The 23,851-nt window shown below is 50.2% G+C and overlaps 1 protein-coding gene across 2 annotated transcripts in view; it reads left to right on the plus strand.

Moving 5' to 3' along the window:
• ZHX2 (zinc fingers and homeoboxes 2) overlaps positions 1 to 23,851 on the plus strand; it is a 155,531-nt gene that overhangs the window by 116,077 nt on the left and 15,603 nt on the right. The window lies entirely within an intron of this gene.

The raw sequence follows: 23,851 nt of genomic DNA on the forward strand, positions 1-23,851 counted from the left end.
TAAAAGCCTTGGTCCAGAACCCCACTTCTTCCACATTCTACTGGTCAAAGCAGTCACAGGGCAGCCCCAATTCAAGGGTGCAGGGATGGGGTCATGAGCTCCACCTCTCAATGGGAGAAGCGTCAGAGAATTGGCAGCCCTCTTTAATCTGCCACAAAGTCACCACCCCTGTCTGCGTGCTTGCCCTCGCAGGAAAGTCTGAGAAGCTGAGGGTGGAGCCTGAGAGAGGAACCAAAGAGCAGGATCAACATTACTGCTCACACGCGAGGGTGGGGTTCTGATAGCCCACTGTTCAGGGTAGCTGGCTTCTTAAAGAGTTGTGTGCAAAGCAGAATTTCAGAATGGCCCCTAATTGCGAACGTCCCATAGGAGTGCTCTCTGACAGATTCCTAACGATAGCACAGCCACCCCTCGATCTCTCTTGAGTATAAATGCCAAGAGAAACCACCCATCAGATTGGCCTCAAATGAGGCACTTCCATTTTCAAGTCACTGTGCTCTTTCCTAGTGAAAGGTGGGTCCAGATTTTCAACATTGGCAGAAGCAGCCAAACCAGGCTTCGCCAGCTGGTTCCCTAGGCCATGGTTGCCTGGAAAGAAAAGATCCCTGCTTTGGGTGGCGTATTTAGTGTCTTAGCACCGCCGCTACAAACTGGGTGGCTTAAAACAACAGAAACTCACCGTCTCCCAGTTCTGAAGGCCAGAAGTCTGAATCAAGGTGTTAGCAAGGCCAGGTTCCCTCTGAAGGCACTTAGGGAAAGCTCTGTTCCAGACCTTCCTCCTGGTTTCTGGTACCCTCCGGCATTCTTCGGCTTGTCAATGGCCATCTTTCCCCCATGTCTCTGGCCATTGTCTTCCCTTGAGCGAGTCTGTCCCTGCATCCAGATCTCCCCTCTTCATAGGGCCACCAGTCACAGTGAAGAAGGGCCCACCCTAATGACCTACTGTTAACTTGATTACTTCTCCAAAGATCCTATTTCCAAATACACTCACATCCTGAGATGGACTGGGAGTTAGGACCTCAGCATATTTTTAGCAGAAACAGAATTCAACCCTTAACAGGTGGTGAGCAGAGACACACTAGGATCGAATCTGGACCTTACTGCCATCTCAAACCCCGTCTCTCTCTATCCTGAGGGCTCATAACCCAGGCCCCCAAAATAGAAGCTCTAGAGGGCAGGGTTCCCAGCAGTGCTGGCATATATGAGGCCTTCAATACCTATTTTATTAAAGGGAAGGAGGGAGGAAGGAATACATGAACCAGTCAGCCGATGGTCAAACAGCCAGTGGCCCAGACAGACCAGAAGGTCCAGGAATGCTCCTTACCCCTCGGGGCCTGGTCCTGAGCGGCCAGGTAGTCAAGGGTCTCTCAGTTCTTGGTGCAGTTACTTCTGCTACTGACAATACCTGAGTATTATCAATAGGTCTCTCGTTCTCCTTTGAAGTTGTGTCGGCAACATTCCACTATTGAGGAAAATACGGGTGGTCCCACTGAAAAGCTCACAGAAGCCGTCTCAGCTTGACCTCTCAGCATTTGAGATTCGGGGCTTTGGAGGGAGTTAAACTGATTTGGATGGAATGTGGTACACGGATGGTTGCAGCATGGAGTACTAATTTGCTGTCCCCCTTGAAATCAGATAATTGCCAAATGAGGTTCTTAGTGGGCCTGTCTTCCACAAATCGCATCAGGCGCCAAGGAAACGTGCAGGATAGAGGATGAAGTAATGGTGTGTGATCGATGCTTAGAAAATGGCAATTGAGCATCGACTAAGTGGGCCCCTGTGCTCAGAGCTGTGTAAGAAACGGGGAAGAAGATGACAGGTCCTTGCCTAAAATGAGCTCTTGACCCACCAGGGGATACCTAGACAGATAACTGATAGATCCCTATGGAAAATTCAAATTGTATTCTTTGAGAATAGGGGAGGGAGCAAACAATCTGACAGAGAGAAACCGGGGAGATTCTTCTAGGAGGAGGGATTCGAGCTAGACTTTGAAGACAGGCTAGGTTGGCCTTCAATAGAAAGACTGGGGAGAGAGGGCCACTCCAGACAGAACAGTGTGGGCAAGGCCTGGAGGTGGGTGAGGGCAGGGCAGGTCCTAAAACAGTGAGCACACGCCAGGGTGGATCAGAGGCCCAGGCAATGTCAGCCCGGCTTTGAAGGTGATGCTGAGGAATTCAGACAATATTTGGGGAGCAGTAGGGAGCAAGAGAGGTTTAGAGGAAGGCGTGCCTTGATCTGTTTTTGAGGCAGATCACAGGGGCAGCAGTTTGGACAAGACCCTGGGAAAGCCCAGTGGCAGAGTGTGGAGGATAATTGGAAGGCCCTTGTAACAGCACAGATGACACAGAAGGAAGGCCTGATGGGGGCGACAGACGTGGGATGGAGGAGAGGATGCACATAGGAAAGACCATACTTTCTGATGCCTGCTCAAGGGGGAGAACAGCCCAGAATATGACCACACCTAACAGGGAAACAGAGTGGGAATAACCCCCATCTTGGAGCGTCCCCCACAGAAGCAACACCCATGCTCCCCAACTCTGCTCTCCTGGGAAGAGGCTGGCCTGAGACGAGTGCTTCTCAAACGGGGCTGCACTTTGGAGTCCTCTGGGGGGGCTTTTAACAATCGATGCCTGGATGGATCCCATCCCCAGGGAATCTGGCCTCATGGGCATGGGGTGTGGCCTGAGGGTTGGGGTATTGAAGAGCTCCCCAGCCGGTGCCAAGGTTCAGAGTCCCTGCCCTGGACAGTTCTCTTCCTGTACAGAGTCAGGCTGTCCGGCTACTGTCAGCTTGTCATTAGCTATTTTTTTTTTTTAAGATTTTATTTATTTATTTGACAGAGAGAGAGACACAGCGAGAGAGGGAACACAAGCAGGGGGAGTAGGAGAGGGAGAAGCAGGCTTCCCGCCGAGCAGGGAGCCCGATGCGGGGCTCGATCCCAGGACCCTGGGATCATGACCTGAGCCAAAGGCAGACGCTTAATGACTGAGCCACCCAGGCGGCCTTGTCATTAGCTATTAATTGGTAGGATTTCTTCATTAAATACTATGTCTTGTACGGGACGGTAAGCTCCATGAGGACAGGAATTCTATGAGTTTCCTGTGGCTACTGCAACCGAGAACCTTCAAAAGGTCATTTCACGGTTCTGTCAAGCCAGTTGCTTCAGGGTTGTGGGGAACCCGGGAAGACCGGAGAATTCCATGGCCCCTCTGTTTCCTATCTTTTGCAACATCTGGAGCTGTGCTCCTTGCATTCCTCGGCTCGTGGCCCCTTCCTCTGCCTTCAAAGCTGGCATCTGGCGTCTTCTGTCTAAGCCTGCTTCCCTCTGCTTCTGTCACATGGCCTTCCTCTCTGTTGGCTTGCATCTCCCACCTCCTCCCTCACAAAGACACTTATGATTGCATTTAGGGCCTGTCCGGATAATCCAGGATTATCTCCCCATCTCAACATCCTTAACTCAATCACATCTGCACAGTCCTTTCAGCCATGTAAGGTAACCTTCTCAGATTCCAGGGATTAGGATCTGGATATCTCTATTCTTCAGCCTACCTCGGGGGAATTATGTTACCTTTGTTTGCTTTCGTGGGCTCACAACCTAGTACAGTGCCTGGGACATAGTGACATATGACACAGAGAGTGAACAGGTGAATAGTAGAAACCCAGGGCATTGGCTGATCAAAATCACATTGCATTAGAGTCAGACTCATGGGGATGCAGCAGGAGAGCTGAATGCAGGCTGTGGAAGAGCCAGGCATAGGGGGATTTAACTTGGTGCCTTCTAAAATGCACGTCACTTCCCAGCACACACCCCTCACCTCTCCCCCTCCCCATTCAGTGGCTTTCCATTATCCTGGGGACAAAGTCCAGTGAGGCTATCCTCCTCAACTCCCAGCTGTCTCTCCTCTCACCCCTGACACCCCATACTGCCCCTAAAATTGCACCTGGTACCCTTGTATTATCACTGCTTCTGTAATTTCCTTTCTCCTCTAGTAGATTTAAACTCCAGAGGCCAGCTGTGAGCTTACCTTGGCCCCCTCATTTCCAGCCCCCAGGATAGAACCTGGCAGTTAGTGGGTGCTCAAGTATCTGCCAAGTGAATAAAGGAACTTCAAACTAATGGGTTGTTAAGAACCAGACAGCCTTGCTTTTGAGAACATTGGCTTATCAGGGGAAACTGGACTGCTAGATCATTCCCTAATGCCTGGACTAGTGGCCTGGCGGACAAGTCATTAAAAAATAATTGGCAGGGGCTGAATGCGAAAAGCCTGCTAGGGTAGAAGGAGGTTCCAGGAGAAGAGTGTGTGAGTTTTGGCAAGAGCCTTGGAGTCATGTCTTGGGAGACCCCGAGAGCTCATCAGATGAGATTCAATAGATAATCGGGAGCCACAATTGGCCATTACTACCATAACGGAGTAAAATCCGAGATGGAGGGAGGTTTACCTGGCAGCAGGCAACAAGGCATAAGACCATGGAAGGAAGGAAAGTCATTCCATGTCAGTAACCCAGACAAGGTGTGATGATAGCTTTAGTGTGGAAGCATCTGGAATGTTACAAACAGATGATAGAGCTTGGATTCAGATTGAGGGAGAGAGAAACTCAGAGGAGCTAATGTACCATACCCTGGGCACACATATGAAAAATGGCACAGAAGAGGGTGTCCAAGGTGACTTTGTGTTTGCAGAGAGCTTGATGCCTTCCCATTGTGATCCATTCCGTCAGCCAGGAAGGAACCCCATTTCTTATTCATGTGATTTTGCACCTTCATATCCTCAGCTTCTATTTCTTTATATTTTGGCCAAGCTCCCGTACCCGGGGTCATAGCACATTGGCACAATAAGACTGCCCGTCAGAAATTCCTCTGGAAGAGGACAAAGCAATCACAATGACAGGCCCCTCATGTCTGAAGGAAAATCCACTAAGTATTTTTTTGTTTCCTGTCCTAATATACCCCTAACACATTTCTATACCCATTTCTCACACTGATCTATAGAGTAAGCAGTGGCCAGTAGAGATCTAACTATTTAGGAAACTATGGATGCCACATGGTTGGTTATAATGAACTAATATTGCATTCCACCAAAAAGGGAAACCACAAAGGCAAAGAAGAGTCCAGCTTGGATTCTTACTCCCATTCAGCGGGCTGGCTCAGCGCCGTGTCTCCTGTTTGCACAGCAGCAGAGAGCTGGCGAAAGGAAGGTTCCAGATCGGATCACTGAGGAGAACCTGTTCTCAGCCTCAGTGGCCTCATATGAAAGCAGAGGCTGTAATGTTTCCTGCTCTGCCTCTTCAGGAGCTCCTACAGGATGATGTGCGTAAACGAGCTCTTTGGACTGTAATGCGCAATCACAACCTGAGGGGTGCTTCCTACTCTTGTATTATCACTGCTGTTATTATTATCGGTGTGGAGGGGGTGGGGAGGGGGCGGGGAGGACCACTGGCAAGAAGGAACATGCAGACCAGTGATTTTCTCCCAAAGAGCAGCAGTTTGCACAATTGCTTAGAAAACGGGAAAGGGGAATTCTGGAAGAGAGGGCAACCTTTACTGATTCTTTCCCGAGTTTAAATTGTTTAAAAGAAAAAAATCACACTTTTCTAGAGTCCCCCCATACTAGACTGACTTGGTAAGAATTTTGCCCCGAGATAAAGGTGACCCCAAAAGGGACCCTCCCTTCCTGCTTTCCCTCTGCATCTCAAATATGTGGACAGAGGAGAGACTGGGAACGCTGCCAGGCCCGCGTGTTGGAAGAGGGAGCGGGAGTGGGTGGCCAGCATGCCTGCAGCCTCCAGCCTTGGTCTCTCCACCAAGACATCCCATCAGCATGGTCAACAGGAACCTTTGCCCTTCAGCCCAGAGCTGGTCCTTGGGGTTATCACGGGAACCCTCCCTGGTCAGAGAGGCCTGTTGCAGGTCCAGGTCAGGCATGCCTTGTCTCTGGGCTGCCAGAGGCCATGTGGTTCTTCGCGTGGACCATGACATGTCTCTCCGCCATGACATGTCTTTCCGCCATGACACGTCTCTCCGCCATGACACATCTTTCGGCCTCAGTGTGCTCACTCGTAAAATGAGCGGGGCTAGACAAGACCAGGTTCAGGTTTGTAATCTGTGCTCCATAATTGTCCGGGAACGTTGGGTTTGGCCTTGCCTGACCAATACCGTTCAGCGATGATGGAGCACAGCCATGCAAGGGGCCCTGGGCCTGCACCCCCGGGGGAGCCCTGGGGATTTGTGCAGGAACCATAGCTGCTGGCCTGTGGGAGAAGCTGGAGTTTATGCTGTGGGCCCTGGGCCCAGAGAGGAACCTGCCACCGTTGAGTGACTTACTCCAGGACGTTCATCCCTTAGATGACCTTTAAAAGCAGGAAGAAAGGAAAGGGGAGAGAAGAAGAGGAAGGGGCAGGAAGGGGAGAAGGCAGGCAGGCACCTTGTCCCCATCAGCTCATCTGATCCTCACCATGGCCCTGGGAAGCGAGAAGCAAAATGTGGATCAGGTCGCCTTAAAGACAGTTCAACTCTGACAAGGCTCAAAGCAAGTTCTAAAGACGGGGGTGCGCCCCGTCACTGCTCGCTGTGGCCTGGGGCTCTTCAGGCGGTCCTCTTGGCATCACTAGGGCACTTGAGAACAGGCTGACGCCTAGTCCCCACCCCAAGATTCCGATGTAAACCCTCTGGGGAGTAGTCTGAGCCTCAGGATATTTAAGCTAATGTGATTTATAATGGTAAAAGATCTTTCCGGAAGATTAATGACTTGGAGGAGGGGCCAAGAATGGGAAGCTGAAGACCAGGCAGAAGGAGGGAGGCAGGAAGTGATTGCAGGGGCCCCACGAGAGATGGTAGTGGGATCGGTGGGGGGGTGGCGTTGGTGGGAAATGAGAGAGGCCAGCGAAGCGTGAACCTGCCTGGGAGGTGGCGTGGGCAGGCCAAGCTGGGGCACATACGTGCGTGCTCACACATGTCCCTCTGAAGGCTGTCAGTTCAGAATGGGAGGCAGAGGTCATCATCCAGCCGTGGTGATCTTAGGGACGCTGATGCCAGCCTTGCAGGTCAGAGCCCAGCCGGGCAGGGGTTCCGGCTCATTGCTCATTCCCAAGGGATGGCAACCCAGCTTCTCCAGGGCCAGCAGACCGGGGCCTCTGGCTTCTGCCTGGGAGCAGGGAGGAGCTCACCTGACAGGTGGTGTGGGGTGAAAGGAAGATCACGGGCTGCATCCCTGGGTCCCCTTGCCCCGTGCCAGGGTCCTGCAGCTGCGATAACAGACCGAGCAGCTCTAGACACAAATGCCCGTACAGTTCTGGAGGTCAGAAGTCCAACATCAGATTCCTGGAGCTAAAGGCAAGATGTGCGCAGGGCCAGTTTCCCCTGGGGCCACTGGAGAACGATCCACTTCCTTTCCTTCCCTGGCTTCCAGTGACCGCCTGCATTCCTTGGCTTGTGGCTCCTCCATCCACCTTCAAAGCACGTCTGCCCACCTCTACTTGCACCCTCGATCACCTTCTTATCTGTAGCCACAACCCCCCCCACCTCCCCTTATAAAGACCTTTGTGATCCTATTAAGGCCCACCTGGATAACCCAGGATTATCTCTCCATCCCAAGGTCTTTCACCGAATCACATCATCCAAGTCCCTTTTGCCATATTGGGTCCCATTCACAGGTTCCAGGGATTGGGACCTGGATATCTTTGGGGGCCATGATCCAACCTCCTACGTCCTGAGTCCTGTGCAAAGAGACGCAGAACCATAGCCCCTGGATGCCGTTTAAACCTATGTGGTTTTTGTCTGGGATGAGACTGGCTTGAATGAATGGCTTTGTGGAGGACGTTCTATCAGAGAGCAAGAGTAAATCTCCAGCCTGTATCCCAGGCTTTGAGATGAAGGGACGTCTCTTCGAGGTAGAGATGAAAGAGGTTCAAGAGAAAGCTGTGGGTTTGGGGATGCAAAGGAACTGCTGAGGGGCTGGAGACAGGAGTGGGGGACAGGATGGGGAGAGGGATCTGAGAGAAGAATCGGAGAGACTACTGAAAAGCCCCGTCTTGCCCTGATCCATGGCTGGGGAACAGAGAAATCTCGCTCATGTCCTGGCTCCAGGAAGATGGAGTGTGCATGCCTCAGCCACAAGGAGGGAAATGAAAAGGTTACACCGGGAATTGTCGATACGATGAATCCCTGTGGTCTCACAGCCTCTCTAAATGTTTTGATGGATTGTAAATCAGAGCAGGCCCATCTTAAACATTTGATGATAGCACCTTATTTATTTGTGTATGTGACGCGTAAAACCAAAATTGATTCCTGTTTCTTTCTGTCTCAGCAAGATTTTTTTTTTTTTCTGCTTTCAGAAACCCATCCCTCGGCTCCCAGCCCTGCTTTGCCATGTTTGAGGGGTGTGGGGGTGTATGCCGGTATGTGGTGGTGGCTGTTAGGATTCTTTCTACCCAGACAAAAGGACGCTTTGCCTTGGAGAGGGTGATAGCACCAGGAATTAACTGCAGTAATAATGAAGCCGCTTTGTTTCAACATGTGTCTTAATCTTGTTGCTTTTTTTTTCTTTTTTACGAGAGTGTTGCTCAGAGAAAGGGATGAAATAAGATGGTACAGTGTGATAGATTTGTGATATGGGATCCAGGCCAACACAAAAACAATTTCCCGATTGTCCTGGCTTGTATCGGAGCTCCCGTGAGCCCCTCCAGGGGATCAGATTCACCTTGCCTTTGACATACTCTTTCTACCACAATAATTTCTGGTTTATAATCCATTACTTCATCATCAACATTGCTACCATTTATTGAGCATTTACTGGGACCTGGCGTCACGATGGGGTCTTTATAAGCATTACACTGTTTATGGCATCCTAACAACCCTACGAGGTAGGCATTAGCTCCAGATTTATAGATAAAGTAACCAGATCTTGTGAAATATCTTGCCAATGTCATATAACTGGTAAGAGTTGGCTGGGGCCTCACTTCAAACCCCAGTCTGTTCTAATTCCAAAGCCAGTGGACTGACTCACTCTGCTTTACTGGCTTCCCAGCTCAAAACTCCTTGACCCCACCGTGATGCTGAGGACAGACAGCCACCCGACAGAACCCATCGCCCCAACACAACGGCCTTTGAGAGACACTTCACCCACCTGCCCCGGGAGAGAGGCCACTTGAAGTCTTATAATGATGGTGAAGGACAAGATTCTGTGTCCTCTGTCCACACTTGCATGCTGTCCCTCCCCACATCTCATGGTTCGCCTTACCTAATGGACAAGCTTAGGTCACCTCTGAGAACCTTCCAACTTTGACGCCCTGTGGACTTTCTTGATTCTGGTCTTTAGTCTTTGGCTTCTTTCATTAAAAGCAGAGTGTTGGGGGGAGGGGTGCCTGGGTGGCTCAGTCGGTTAAGCATCCAACTCTTGATTTCAGCCCAGGTCATGATCACAGGGTTGTGAGATCAAGCCCCATGTCAGGCTCCATGCTGAGCATGAAGCTTGTTTAAAATTCTCTCACTCCCTCTCCCCCTCCCCACCCCCGCTTGCTCTGTCTCTCTCTAAAAAAAGGCAGAGTATGGTATTTGGGTGCAAAAAGTCTTTATTTGTAAATCATCAAGACAATGCTTCCTTTTAACTACTTAAAAAAAAAACTGTATGCTATAGTTTCGGTTTTTAATCCACTTTATAAAAACAATTCCTGGAGACTACAATTTTTTTCTAATCTTTTATCTAGACTCCCAGATGACACCACCCCTCCTCTAAAACTTTTTCAGAGCTGTTTGGAGCTCTCAACTTATCTCACGTCCAACTATTCCTCACAGGTCCTAAGTAAGGAAGAGAATTTTCTTCTATTATAAAACCATTGAAGAGTTTCGTTTTCATGTGGGTGAGTGAAAAGTTGTACTTTTCAATGAAACTTTTGAAAGCCTTTCAAAAAAGTATCATTGGGGAGAATAGAATTTTTAAATAATAACTGAATCACTTGAAAATTCCTTTGCAATGAACACAGAATGTCCCCAACGGTCAGTGAGTCTGCTCCTCTGTTGTCGCTGATTCATACTATCGGGTCAAGGCCACTCGTTCTCAGTAGAGAGAGTCCTAGGCCCAGGACTCAGCTCCTCGAAGAGGCGTCCCCTGCTTATCTCACTGACAGGGCTGTTCAGTCACCAACACGTTATTTTTCAAAACTCTGCAGAGCACTCAGCACAATCTATAAGTTGTTTTCCATTTATCTTCTGTCTCCCCCTCGGATCTTGATCAGAGACACCTTGAGAGCACGAATCTTTTGTCTCATTTCCTGAGTATCTAAAGCAGTGTCTGGGATTATTGGGGATATAGTAGACATGAGTGAATGAATGAATGAATGAATGAATGAAATGAACAAATGTAGGAGTTGTGTTCTCTTTTCCAAGGCCCATGTTTCTATTTCTAAAAAATAGGTCCTCTGCTATGTTTCCCTTTTAAAATACCAGGAATGTTTGAGGATGGGAATGGGGTGTCCAGATGGAACTGGGTGGTGGTGAAAAGCACCCCTCACCACCAGCTCCCACTGCTCCTCAGGAGGTTTTAAAAGACAAGGATGCTGTGGTCAGATTCGTGTGTAGAAACAGGGGGTTCAATCGTGGCATCTGTTGTGAGCTATGTAGTGGCAAGAAATGCGTTTCTAGAAATAAAGCATCAACATTTGTGAATGACTGACTTTCCTTGATTAGCAAGGACGCAAGGCTAACCCTCTAAGCACATCCCTCCCGCTCACATCCTGAGATTCTTTCTTAAGTGAGAGGGAATGGTGTGGAATAACAGCCCTCACAACCAGAATGAGAGAATGTTGCAAATGGACATGTCACCTAGCCTGTCTATCATGGCAGGAAAAGGCTGAGAATTGCTGTTTTAGAAAGGAACGGTGGCAGTGAAGAGGTTGGCCTGAAACTCTGGCTGTCGAGATGTTTTCAATTACAGGTGACAGAAAACCCCGTCAACTTGACAGAAGTATGTTGGCATTCGGCGGGCTATTTTCAGGACTCGCTGTCTGCACATCTCAGCTCAGCGCTCGGCCCCGCTCTCAGGCATGCTCCCCCTCGGGTGGCAAGAAGGCCGCTAGCAATCCTGCGCTTGCATCCAGTTGGTTCGGTAACTCTACCGCAAAGGAGCACATTCCCCACCACCACCCCGGTGGTTCTGAGAGAACTGGCAGAGGGAACCGCACTGGTTCTGACCGCTCGGCTCGGATCACGAGCCCATTCCTGAGTCACTCATCATTGCTGGAGAACGCGACGCTCTGAGTGCTCAGAACCAAGCCACGTGCCCACTGCCCGAGGTCCCACGTGGACCAAGAGTGGGCAGGGGCCTTTCTCTGCGAAGAGCTGCTCTGCCACTGCCAGAGGAGGAGGGAAAGCCCGTTGGACAGGAGGGGCCGGCCACCAACAGGTGAAGCCCAGAGGCCAGGCCAAGACACAGCTGCCAAGGGAGGGAGGGCATGCGGAGAACTTGACCTAGCACTGAGGGATGGGGGTTTGGGAGGCCTGGTGAAACCAGAGTCAGGAAGAGGTGGTGCTTAATAAATTGTGGGGTGGGGGAATCCAGGTTTCCAGTCTGAATGACTGAGAAGATTATGGGACTTTTATTTGGAGTAAGGAGCATTGCAGAAAGATCAGGGCTGGGAGGCAAGGGATCCACATGGTTCTAGAAGTGTTAAATTTGGGGTGCCCGTGAGACTCCCAGCAATGGTCATAGATGCACAGAATACACACTTGGAAGACCCTCGAAGGCCATCCATCCCAGCCTCTGCCGAATTTCCCCTTCAGATACCGTCCAGGTCAGGTAACTAAGTAGTCTGTTTTCCAACTGACCAGAAAAGGACCATCTGGGGTTTTTTGTTGTTGTTGTTGTTGTTGTTTAAGATTTATTTATTTTGGAGAGAGAGAGAGAGAGAGCAGGGGGAGGGGCAGAGGGAGAGAAGTAGACTCCCCACTGAGTGCAGAGCCCTACCTGGGGCTCAGTCTCACGACCCTGAGATCATGACCTGAGCTGAAATCACAAGTCAGACTTGAACTGACTGAGCCACCCCGGCGCCCCTCGTTGGCTTTTTAATTTATGTATTATTTTCCTTGGTTTTCATGAACCATCTTGCCTTGTTTAAAAAAAAAAAAAAATCAGGTTTCAGTGGAGAATGGCCGCTCCAGGCTTTGTGCACACAGCTCGGCGTCACTGTCAGCCAGCAGTCGGAGCGGGAGGGCTGGGGCTCTGCTGAGAGGGGCTGGGGCTGGAAAGGCTGTTCGGGAGCTAGCTCTCTGCAAGGACGAGTGTAGAGCTTTGGGATGGAGGAACCGGGGGGAAAGCAGTTTGCCCCACGGAGTCCGGGAGGGGACACAGATTTGGCAGTTTGAGAGAAAAGCATCAGCAGAGCAGGGAGGACAGAACATGCCAAGGTGAGGGGTGAACAGGGCAATACGAAGAGGGATTCGGATTCGGATTCGGATTCGGATTCGGATTCGTATGAGCCACTGTCATCTCAAACTTCCTTTGAGACGTTTGATGGTGGCCTACTGACAACAACAGTACCCTGTGTTGCAAGCTCAGAGCCCATCACGTCGGGGACCCAGAGACAAACGCAGTGCCCACATAGTTCACTGGTACTCTCGGCAACCCCTGGACGTGGGGACCATTTTCATGCCCACATTACAAACAGAAAGGCTGAGGCTTTAGCAAATTGATGTAACATGTCCAGGCTCACCCAGGGATAAGAAGCAGATATAGAAAGCAGGTCTCCTTCACTCGGGGCCTGAGCTCCTAACCTCTGCCATAGAAAGCTGGTACAATAGTGTGTGGGGGCCCCTAGGGGGGCTCAGTTGGTTGAGCGTCTGACTCTTGATTTCAGCTCAGGATCATGAGATCGAGGCCCGCATTGGGCTCCACACCGACATTGGGCTCTGCGCCCCGTGTGGGTCTCCCAGCCCTGTGTTGGGCTCAAGCTCAGCATGGAGTCTCCCTGAGATTCTCTCCCTCTCCCTTCTCACACTTGGGCATATGCATGCTTCTCTCTCTCTCTCTCTCAAATAAATAAATAAAATCTAAAAAAAAAAAAAAAAAAGTGTCAACCAGGGCAGAATTGAGCAGCTTTGGGAAATTGGATGTTGCTTTTCACTTTTGTTTTGCTTTGTTTACTCTTTTAGGGAAATGGGAACCTGAGGTGTTCCTCACCCAGAGGGAAAGGGATTCGGGGAAAGGAGAGGATGCACCCCGATGAGTGCTGGGCTAGTCCCTGCAGAGCAGCAGGCCAGGTGGAGGAGTTAGCCTGTCGGGGGGGAGACCTGCTACCTCCTCCAAGGTGGAGAGAAAAGAGATAAGTGTGGAGATGGGGAAGAAGGCGACCTTTGTCTTGTGACTTGATCGTCTCACAAGATAGAAGGCAAAATCTAAAATAGAAAGGCAAAGTTAGGAAAATTAAAAATATTGGCACAGTCGCCATAGAAATTTCTATGAGCATGAACAAAACATGAGTAAGAAGATCTCAGAGCGGCACGACTCGGATGAGCCGAGCTAGTACGAGTGCACAGCACCGTCCCCAGGGTTGGCAGCTGAGACAGGGATGTGGGGCTTAAGGTCAGGTGTGGAGGGTACACAGTGGGGAGGAGGGGAGGCAGAACAAACTGTAACCCCTTACAGTTTGCCTTAACCTCACTTTGCCACCTATTTGGTCGCCTATTTGGAAAACCAGAAAGGCCAGTGTTAAAGGTTCTCATTCAGCCCCGTCCTGCAGGTGGAGAATCCCCCCATTTTATAGATGTGGAAACTGAGGCTGGCCTGGCGAATAGTGCTCTGCATTTGGAGTACTCCAGGCTGCATGTGGGTTTGCGGCCTGTGAGGTGGGTATCCTGGCTATGGCCAGAGAAGGAGGGACACCTCCATTAGTAAGTGGCAGAACCGGGATTGAAACCAGGGGGGAGAGCTGGCTCCCGCCCGTGTCCCTTTCCACAATCCAGGCGGGCCCTAGTGACACGTACTGAGGGGGAAAAAGGCCGCGGGAGGCCAGGTCCTCAGCGAACGAGCTGTGGAATCTGTTGTTTCTGAGTAAACGAGTACATTCTGGGCTCCGGGCTCACATAGGCCCAGGCGTAGCTGGCTTTCTTTGCCCGCCCCGACCCCCGGCTTGGGTCACCACTCCTACCCCACTGCTAGCAGGAGAACAGCCCCCCTCAGAGCCCTGTGTTGCCTAAATGCATGGTGACACTAATGGTGGGGGAGGCTGCCACAAAGTTCATTTCATCCCCTGGAACTGGCTTGGCCAGAGGATGCCATGCAAGCTTTCTTCTACCTAATAAGAGAGCATCTCAAAGTAACAAGTGGAAAAAGACATTACAATTCAATTAATATCTTATTCCTCTGAACGCTCCCAGAGGGAGAAAGCCACTCAGAATTTGTGAGAAATCTAATTTATAGACTCAGTGTCAGGAAATGGAATGGTTCAAGGTGAACAGCTGTGTGTTCCCGGGGCCACGGAGTGGGTGGAACCAGAACTCCAGCAAGCCGGTTACCTCTCTGGGCCTGTTTCCTCATCTGTGAAATGAGCATCATGGCCACGTGCTGGTGTCATGGGGATGACAGAGATTATGCATGGAAACAGCATCTTGTTACACCGTCCTGCCCATGCTTAACCACATCAGCAAACTCCTTTTCTTAAAAAAAAAAAAAAAAAAAAAATTTGTCCAGCTGAGCAACTGAGCCATAAAAACACAAGATGTAGCATCTTAAAGTTCACCTCCAGGGCCCCTGGGGGCTCAGTCAGTTGAGTATCCGACTCTTGATTTCAGCTCAGGTCATGATCTCAGGGTCGTGAGACCGAGCCCCGCATCAGGCTCTGTGCTCAGCACAGAGTCTGCTTAAGATTCTCTCCCTCTGCCCCTCCCCCCCCACTGTCCCTCTCCCTCTCTGTCTTTCTAAAATAAAATAAATCTTAAAAAAAGGGTTCCTTGCCCCCATCCACCAGCTCTGCTGCTATGGACTGCTGTGTCTAAAGCGGTCTTACGCTACATTACCGAGCACCTGTCGTTCTGTTCCTTCTTTTCCAGCATCGCCGTTTTAAGCAACAGTTCTTTCCTCACTTCTGCATTGTCCTCTGAATTGTCATTGCCCTCGGGGGCACGCCGTTCTACTCCAGACCGACCCGGAGTGCGGAGTGCGGTGAGAAACATCTCCCGTCTTCACGGCATGCAGCTGGCCCCCACCCACCTGCTTCTGAGTTAGCAGAGGCCAGGTGACGTGTGCCTGCCCAGGCCACTGAACCTTGTGGCACATCAGCCACCACGGCTGCGCCCCCACCCCGCCCCGCGGCTGTGAGAAGTAAAGATTCCTAGGCCTGCTTCTGGTGGTTTGGGTTTAATAAGTCTGCATGGCAGGGGGGTGGGGGTAGGGGGCCTCGGGAAGAGGAATTTTGCAAAGCACCCCAGGTGGTATCTGATGGTTTGGGAGCCATGTTGTAGGGCCCACCCCCCGCAAAATTCAAGTTTAGATTTAAGTACGCTGGGGAGAAATCAGTAACACTCAGGAACTAACTCAGGGTCACCAGTGACATTTCAAAGGCAATTCCCACTTAACAGATGAGAGAAATGGAGCAAGGATGGAGACAGAGGAGGAGTCCGCTGGGCAGTCAGGCACGCAGAGCAAAGCCCAAGACCCCGCATCCAGTTTCTCTCTCTGCCCCACCTGCCCCCCATCACCGCCACACGGCACTGACCCTTCCGAATCCCTTCTTCTGGGGCAGTGGAGGGGTGGGGAGGTGTTGTGACTTTAGACCACAGAGAACAATCACACACATGCGCACACACACACTCAAGGTCCACCCTTAGGAACTGCGGTGGAATCTGTTAACAGCTCTGTCAGAAGACCCAGCAAAGCTAAAAGCATCTTCTTTGGCTTTGATGTCTTGACAAGATGCTTCCTTTGAAAGCCCAGAGACAGCCCTGTTATTTCCTCTGACAGCCCCGGTGAAAAGCCCTGAAATGAGAAGTGGCGTCCCCACCGAAGCCCGGAGGTCCGATTCCTTGAGAGCGGTCCATGTGCTCCCCGGGGTGGGGTGCGGGGGTGACGTCAGCCTGGGAGGCCCGAGGGGTGCGGGCTCCTCAGCCAGCTCTGACCTCTGCTCTGCCTCGGGCTGGAGACCCCCAGCCACAGGGATCTCTGCGGTCTGACTCTGCACCTGCCCCCCACATGCCTTCCTAGGGAGATCAGGAGCCTGCACATTTCTTGCATCTGGCAGCCAGGCTGTGTGTCAGCCCCCTTGAGACAGAGTTTCCAGAGGCTGGTCTGATGGTTTGACCCATTTTTACTTCCCCTGAGGGCCACAGGCCACTTGTAGGGAGAGGTCAGGAACTGCTACCACCCTGTCTCTGGCAAGGAGCGGGGAGGAGGGAAGTGCATCCTTGGGGAGGCTTCCAGAGCCTTGCTGCTCCACGTGTGGTTTACCTCTGCAGCGCCATCCTCCCCAGGGGGCTGGCAGAATCTCAGTCCCACCCCAGACTTCCTGAATCGGGACCTGTATTTTAACAAGATCCCCGTAAAGCTTGTATCCCAGCTCTGCTGCTCCAGGCTGCGTGACCTCGGCCACGCTCCTTAACCTCTCTGAGCTTCTGTGTCTACAGAGGGTCTTTGAAAAGTGAAACACTTAACACTTGACATATACCAAGACTTCAGTGAATGTTAGCTGTCATTGTTATTGGGAAAACGAGTGAGGGAGAATTGGTCTTACCATTCAGACCCGAATCATCCAGCCATGGGGAAGGAGGTCCAGACTGAATGGGAGAAAGTTCCAGATGAAAAGCGAAGAGCCCTCAACGTATGCCTAGCGAACAAACGTCAGGATGGACAGAGGAGTGTCTCTGGCCGCCTGCAGCCTTGCTGTTTAATTTGGGGTTAGTTCAGATTAGTGCTCATCTGCTTGGTTTGGGGGTTCCTACCTTCCCTTCCTGCCAGCCCCGCCCCCCCCCCCACAAACGCATCTCCAAGAGCCTGCCGCTCCCATGACTCTGTTGCCGGCGGAATGAAATGGCAGCTCCTTACCGTGGCCTTCAAGGCCCTTCACAGTCGAGGCCCAAGCTGACCAGCCAGCCTCGTCCCAGCTTCCAGCCTCACGGCCTGCCCTTTGACCTCAGTCCCGTCATTCCTCACATATGTCCTTGCTCGTGGGCTGCCTCCTCCGCCTGGGAGTTTATTCCTCTGATTGGGGTCCCCCTCCCCTTTCTTTCTACACCGGGATCCTACTCCATCCCCGGAGCCCTGCTTAACCAGCGGAGGCTGCGTCATGTGCCAAGAGCATGGGATTCAGCCTGGATTGACTTTGTTCAAATCCTAGCCCTGCCATGGACTCGCCACATGACCTTGGGCAAGGCACTCGGCCCCCCTGGCCTGGGTCCGCTCTTCCGTACATTGAGGCTCGTAACAACTGCTTGGCAGAGCTGTTGTGAGGACTCCTCCACATAGTGAGGAGAGTTTCAGTGAATCAGAGTCATGGTCGTTTTATTTCTAGAAGAAGATAACCTCCTCTGGGAAGCCTTTTGCCTTCCTCCCACCCTGTCCGACGGAATGAGGCACCGCCTGCTCCCGTGTTTCATCAACTCTTTCTCCTTGTCTGTGCAGCGTCCAGACGGTCCCCTGACGGCCTTCTCGGGGAGGGAGTCCCTGAGCTCCCTGCTTAGAATCACAGGTCGCCCCACTCTGCACCCCATCTTGTCACTGCTTGACTCTTCTTCATGGTGCTTATCAGCTGTCGGGCTTCTGCCTGTTTATACCCGTGAACGGGAGCTCTGCCAGAGTGGAGATTCCCATTGGTTCTCTCATGTATGCTGGGGGCATCTGCACTCCCCGTGCTCAGTATTGGTTGACTACATGAACAGATCACTTTCGTGTTCGGGTGGCACTGCCCTGCCTGGCTGTTAGGGGCTGAATCAAGTCTCCCCCCAACCCCCTCCGCCTGCCCCACCCTGCCAAATTCATGTGTTACAGTCCTACCCCTGAGAGTGGGACTGGATTTGCAGATAGGGTTTTTAAAGAGGTGAGGAGAGGGGCACCTGGGTGGCTGAGAGGTTAAACGTCTGCCTTCGGCTTAGGTCATGATCTCAGGGTCCTGGGATCGAGCCCCGCACTGGGCTCCTTCTCAGCGGGCAGCCTGCTTCTCCCTGACTGCCCCTCCCCTCCCCTGCTTGTGCTCTCTCTTGCTCAAATAAATAAATAAAATCTTTAAAAAAAATAAAACAAAAAGGTGAGGAAGGCCTTGGGGTGAGCCCTAGTCCAGTATGACCGGTGTCCTTCTGGGGAGATCAGGAGGTAGACACATGCAGAAGGAAGGACGTGTGAGGACACAGTGGGAAGGGGGCCATCCACAAGCCAAGGACAGAGGCTTCAGGAGAAACCACCCCTGCAGACACTTCAGTCTTGGACTTGTAGCCCCCACAACTGTGAAAGAAATATTCCTGTTGCTGAAGCCACCTGCTCTGGGGTCTGGGGTGCTTGTTACGTATGGCAGCCCTGGCTGACTGATACTCCAGCTATGAGCTTCTCGAGGACGAGAGCGCAGCTTTCTTCATCCTCCTGCCCCCACATCCACAGGGCCCAGCCCGCACCCAAACGCCGTGCACAGGGGTCTGATTGAATTGCATTCCGTCCGCAACACGGAGGCTGAGGATGGAGGAAGCACCCGCTGGTGAAGGAAGGCCCTCTTCGTAATGGTCTGTAGAGGCTCACCGTTTCCATTATGTATTATTTGTTCCGAGGTCTTGTCATTGCTCATTCCTCGTTGGGTTTCTCTGTGGTGCGTGATAAATGCCGCAGTGGATACGAGGAAAACCTAGTGCATGTCAAAAACAGGCAGAGGAGGCAAGGGTCTGTGTTTGGTACTTGGGCTCCCTTGCCACGAACCATGAACTTGTCGCGCTCTGTCTCCACGGTGCTGTGAGGGCTGGGACGGCTGGAAAGACGGACGTGCTGCACAGAGTAGTCACAAGTGAAGGAGATTTCTCACCTCTCCTCTCCTTCGGGGCCCCAGGATCTTCAGGAAAGGCCCCAGGAAAGGATGCACCTGTTCCAGCAGCCGGAGGGGGATGCTCAAGAGGGATCAGGAAGCATGGGTTCATCACAAATGTGCTTGGTCCTAACCTACTCAGGCACCCCCCACCCCAAGGCAGGGATCACTTCTGAGGCTTCCCACTGCCGGGCCCTTGGCACCGGGGCTGGGCAGCCAGCAAACAGCTGGGTGCTGCCCGTAAGTGGGCTGTTTGCAAGTCGGCACAGAATGTGCCTGTGCCCGGGTCAGATCCATGGGAAGCTGGACAGGGTGAGACCGGCCATGCAGGGCGCGTCTGCTGGGATACTCGCCCCCTGCCTCCCCACATGGAAGGGGCTGCGTGGGAGTTTTAACAGGCATTTCATTCATTCGTTCATTCATTCATTCATTCACTCTTTCCTTTGTTCATTTGTTTACTTTTGCCAATTCTGCCCAGTATACATCTGAATCTGAAGATGGCTGGCAACACACGTAGCCTCCACGCCTGCGAGCACCAGGCTTCACGGCGCTGGTCCCGACCTCGCCATGGCTCACAGGCCCCACGTGCTGCTCTTCTGTAGATGCTCACCCCCTCGTCGTGCCAGGATTATTCTTCCAAGGGCAGTGGTTCTGGCAGCTCCATCGCGGGGACCCTGAGAGATGGATTCTTCAAAGGCTCGATGGGTTCCGAGCCCTGCCTCCACTCCTTGCTTTTCTTCCTTCATCTTTCCTTCTTTGTGATCTGCTGCAGTGTGGACTCCTGGTCGTCCAATGAATATTAGAAGATACTGTTTATTCTGAAATGCAGTTTTTGGAACATTGACAAGTTCTGGGATGTTTTACCACAATTTGGTTCGCTTCTGGGCCTCATTTGTCAACAGATTTAAATCACCCTACATATTGGGGAGTTTCTGTTAGAAAATTCTCTTCTCCCCTGCGCCCGATTTCGGACGGCCGATTTCTTTGTTCTGCAGGACAAAAGTCTCCTTTTGCTCCTTCTCTTAAAAATTGTATGTCAGGGCACCTGGGGGGCTCAGTCTGTGGAGGTTCTGCCTTCGGCTCGGGTCATGATCTTGGGGTCCTGAGATTGAGTCCTGCGTTGGGCTCTCTGCTCATTGGGGAGCCTCCATCTCCCTCTCATGCTCTCTCTCTCTCTCTCTCTAAAATAAATTTAGAAAGTATTTCTTAAAAAATTGTATTTCAAATGCCCAAGTCTCTTGGCTAGTGTGTGCAAATTTAGCCACCTTCCACTATGTCAATAGCACCCTCTATGGAACTTTAGGACCCCCTTCCCCTTACAGAGTTCCTCCACTCATATGAACCCCAACACACGCACATGCAAGTGCACACACATGTGCATACGCGGTACTGAGATTTTGCTGTGCCTCCTCACCCCACATCAGCTACAGTTCCCACGAGGTAGCGTCCTGCAGTTAATTTTCCAGCCAACGTTTATAGAAAGCATACTATGGGCCAGGTATGGTTCTAGGCTCTGGGGAAACCACAGTGAAAAGTTTCTGCGTCTGTGGAGTTTCCATTCTAAAATAGCACCGTCTAGTAGAAGGTCCCTCAAGGATAGAAACAGCCTGCGCTGTTTAATACAAGAGCCACCAGCCACACGTTACTCTTGAGCACTTGAAAAGTGGCCAGTGTGACTGAGGAACTGATTTTTAATTTGAATTTCATTAATTTAAATTCAAAGAACCGCATATGGCTAGTGGCTGGCATATTGAAAGCACAGTTCTAACGGAAGAAATCAATGAGTAGGTAAATACTCTCCCCTCCCTCCTTTAACCACAAAATGTATGAGTAAATCTTAAATATTGGAAAGTGCTATGAAGAAAGCAAAGGAGCGTAAGGAAAAAGAGTGATGGGGGGAGGCATTCATTTCGGTGGGGTGGCAGTCGGGAAAGGCCTCTCTGTGGCAGGATGACTTTCAAATGGAGCCGTGAGCACTGAGGGGCCCTGGGGTGGGACGTCCCAGCAGAGGCCCTGAGATGGAAAGGATGCACCTGTTCCAGCAGCCGGAGGGGGATGCTCGAGAGGGATCAGGAAGCATGGGTTTGCAGCTCTTATAAGGGCACCGAGAAAGGGCTTCATGCAGAAAGGTGACGTGAACTGATTTTTATCTTAAAACATCCCTCAGCTCTGGAGGGGAAGGAAGCAAGAGACCCATGGGAGGCTGCCGCAGGATTCCAGGCAGGAGGTGATGGTAGCTGAGACAAGGCAGGGAGAAGGGGAAGTGGTACAAAGTGGGCTAGGACTAGATTTATTCCGAAGACAACATCCACAGGATTGCGGATGGATTCACTGGGGTGACACAAGGAGGTTTTTAGCCAGAATGAGCAATGGTAGAGCCATTGACAGATGAGAAACTCTGGAGGAGGCAGTGAATGGCGGAGGGGGGAATGAGAGTCTGATCAGCAGGAATGTGGAGGCTGAAGATATTGATTTGGGTGTGCTCAGCAAAAAGACATGGTCCCCTCTGCTCTGCTGCGCCCACGTCCTCTCCTCACCAGTGCCCTAAGGGATCCTCGCCCACTGCTGATGACATTGCCCAGCATGGAAATTCCAGGACTCCTCCTTAGAATGGCTGGGCCCTGGGTTCACAAGGGGAAATGCCCCTCCCTGAGTCCTGCTCAGCTTTGTCACCTGAGCTCCTAGGCAGGTGGGTATGGGCAGAGTACCACAGAGTTGCTCATAAAAATAAGTCTTCACTTCTGCCTTGACCACTGTCTTCAGTGGGACTCCCAAACCCAAGCCATTCCCCTTCTCCCTGGATGTCAGCTATACATGTTTGAAAACCCAGCTCCCTTCTCCTTTAACCACACCATGAAAGGGCCCCTCTGTATCAGCCCATGCATCTAGACACTCAACAAGGCTAGTTCCCCGGTTTGCGTTCTCTTAACATACCCTACTCCTATCAAGCAAATTGTTCCTGTACTCCCAAATTAATATTTGTTTAATGCAATTCCAATCAAAATTCCAACAGGATTTTATTTTGTAGATGATTCTGATTTATGAGAATTGATCTAGGTAAATAAGTGATCAAAAGAACCCAGAAATGTTTTGCAAAAGAAGAGTGATATGGAGGAATTCATTCGACCAGATGTTAAAACATATTCTTTTTTTGCAGGGGGGGGAGTCATGTGGTAGCGGTATTTATTTTTTCAGGAACCTCCATACTGTTTGTCACAGTGGATCCATAAAACATACTCTATAAAAAAAAAATTAAGTGAGGCATAAGTATGGGTCCCAATAGCTAGATAAGAGGCACAGAATAGATGACCCAGAAACGCCCTAGTATATATAAAAATTTAATGTATGACAAAAATGATTTCACAATTAGTGAGAAACGATAACACAATACATGCTATGAGATAATTGGTAACTTTCAAGAAAAATGGTTAGAATTGTATCTTACAGCTTAACCCAAGATTAATTCAATTCCAGATGAGTTAAATGTAAAAAATAAAGCTAAACCACTCTAAGAAAACATAGAATAATATGTCTCAGCTATCAAAGAAGACACTTTCTTCTTTTAATGTGCAAGTGATTTTTATTTATTATTTCTGTTGAAGTAAAATTGACATATAATAGGGGCTCCTGGGTGGCTCAGTTGTTAAGCGTCTGCCTTCGGCTCAGGTCATGATCTCAGGGTCCTGGGATCGAGCCCCACATCGGGCTCCTTGCTCTGCGGGAAGCCTGCTTCTCCCTCTCCCGCTCCCCCTGCTTGTGTTCCCTCTCTCGCTGTCTCTCTGTCAAATAAATAAATAAAATCTTTTTTAAAAAATTGACATATAATATCCTGTTAGTTTCAGGTGCTCATTGTAGTGATTCGATGTTTTCTTGTCATTATGAAATGGTCCCCACGATAAGTCCAGTTACCATCTGTCATCATACAGAGTTATTACCGTACCACTGACTATATTCCCTATGCTGTACATTACATCCCCAGGACTTATTTTTTTATAAGTGAAAATTTGTACCTCTTAATCATTACCCTTTACCTATTTCGTGTGCCCCCCAAATCCTCCCCTCTCTGGTAACCAGCAGTTTGTTTCTTATAATCGGAAATCACTTTCTACATATAAAATCACAATGAAAGGGGCCACAAAAGAAAAAGGTTGGTAAACTTGCTGCCTAAAACTTAAAATTTTTACATGTAAAACAAGAAAAACACCATATACAAAAGTAGAAGGTAAATGATAGACTAGAAATATTTTGCAACAAATATAATAAAGTACTGATACTCTTAATCTGGAGAGAACTCTTGTAAATTAATAATAAAACCACTGAGCATCACAAGATAAAAATGGCATAAGTAAGCAATTCAAAAAGAAAGAACACACATGGCAAGTAAATCTCTGAAAACAGTTCAACCTGATTAGCAATCAAGGAAAACACAAAGGCATATTAAGATTGAAGCTGAAGCTTAGATTAAGCATCTAATTGGCAAGGCTTTTTCACGGTGATACTTCATGTAGGTAGAGTGGTAAGTCGGGCATTCTCGTTCACTGCCAAGGCAAAGGTTGGCTGGTGCAAAAGTTGGCTGTATGAGTCAAGAGAACTTCAAGTGCACAAACTCTGACCCAGTGCTTCTATATCTAAGCGTTCATCCAAAGGTAGTTGTCAGAAATAAGGACTCCGGGTGTTGACTATAATTTCGTTGAGAAGAACCAAACACTGGAAATAAATATCCAACAAAGTTGAATGGCTAAATACATCACATGTGGTCTATCCCTACAAGATAATACCACACAGCCATTTTTTTAAATCATTATTTTGCTCAGTATTTATAGAAACGAGGAACCTTTCAATGAGTGAAAGGAAGGAACTATTTGGGGTG

This window comes from Mirounga leonina, unplaced genomic scaffold, assembly GCF_011800145.1.
Source record: "Mirounga leonina isolate KUSES-001 unplaced genomic scaffold, KU_Mleo_1.0 Mir_165, whole genome shotgun sequence".
Classification (NCBI taxonomy): domain Eukaryota; kingdom Metazoa; phylum Chordata; class Mammalia; order Carnivora; family Phocidae; genus Mirounga; species Mirounga leonina.